The sequence below is a fragment of the Gigantopelta aegis genome, chromosome 11 (assembly GCF_016097555.1).
Source record: "Gigantopelta aegis isolate Gae_Host chromosome 11, Gae_host_genome, whole genome shotgun sequence".
Classification (NCBI taxonomy): Eukaryota; Metazoa; Mollusca; class Gastropoda; order Neomphalida; family Peltospiridae; genus Gigantopelta; species Gigantopelta aegis.
In genome coordinates, this window is record NC_054709.1 from 28630266 (window position 1) to 28630858 (window position 593).

Genomic DNA, 593 nt, shown 5'->3' on the forward strand with positions numbered 1-593 from the left:
TAGCCCATGTAGTGGCGACAGCAGGTTTCCTCTTAGAATCTGTGTGGTCCTTAACCATATGTCTGACGCCATATAACCGTAAATAAAATGTGTTGAGTGCGTCGTTAAATAAAACATTTCTTTCTTTCAAGTTGAATAAAGATTTTGTGGAGAATAGAGCATCTTTCTTGATATGTGGTTATGTCCTGGTAACCTGAATCACCATTCTTGGCTTATTCCAATACCTGTCACTTCCACTCATGATGTACGATTGAAAACTCTATAATGGTCTCAGTCCACAACTGCTCAAAGGCTGTGGTATGTGCTATCCTGTCTGTGGGAAAGTGCATATAAAAGATCCCTTGCTGCATTAGGAAAAATGTAGAGGGTTTCCTCCATTTCAGATTTACCAAATGTTTGACATCCAATAGCCGACGATTAATCAAGAAATGTGCTTTACTGGTGCCCTTAACTAAAACAAACTTTGAACTTCTCTATAATGGTCTCTCACAGAAACTCATTTAGTATTCTCTATATAAATAAATAATTGTAATTTGGTGATATACACATTTCAGTATTCCGATTTTCTCACAATGGATTAAAAACAATTTTAA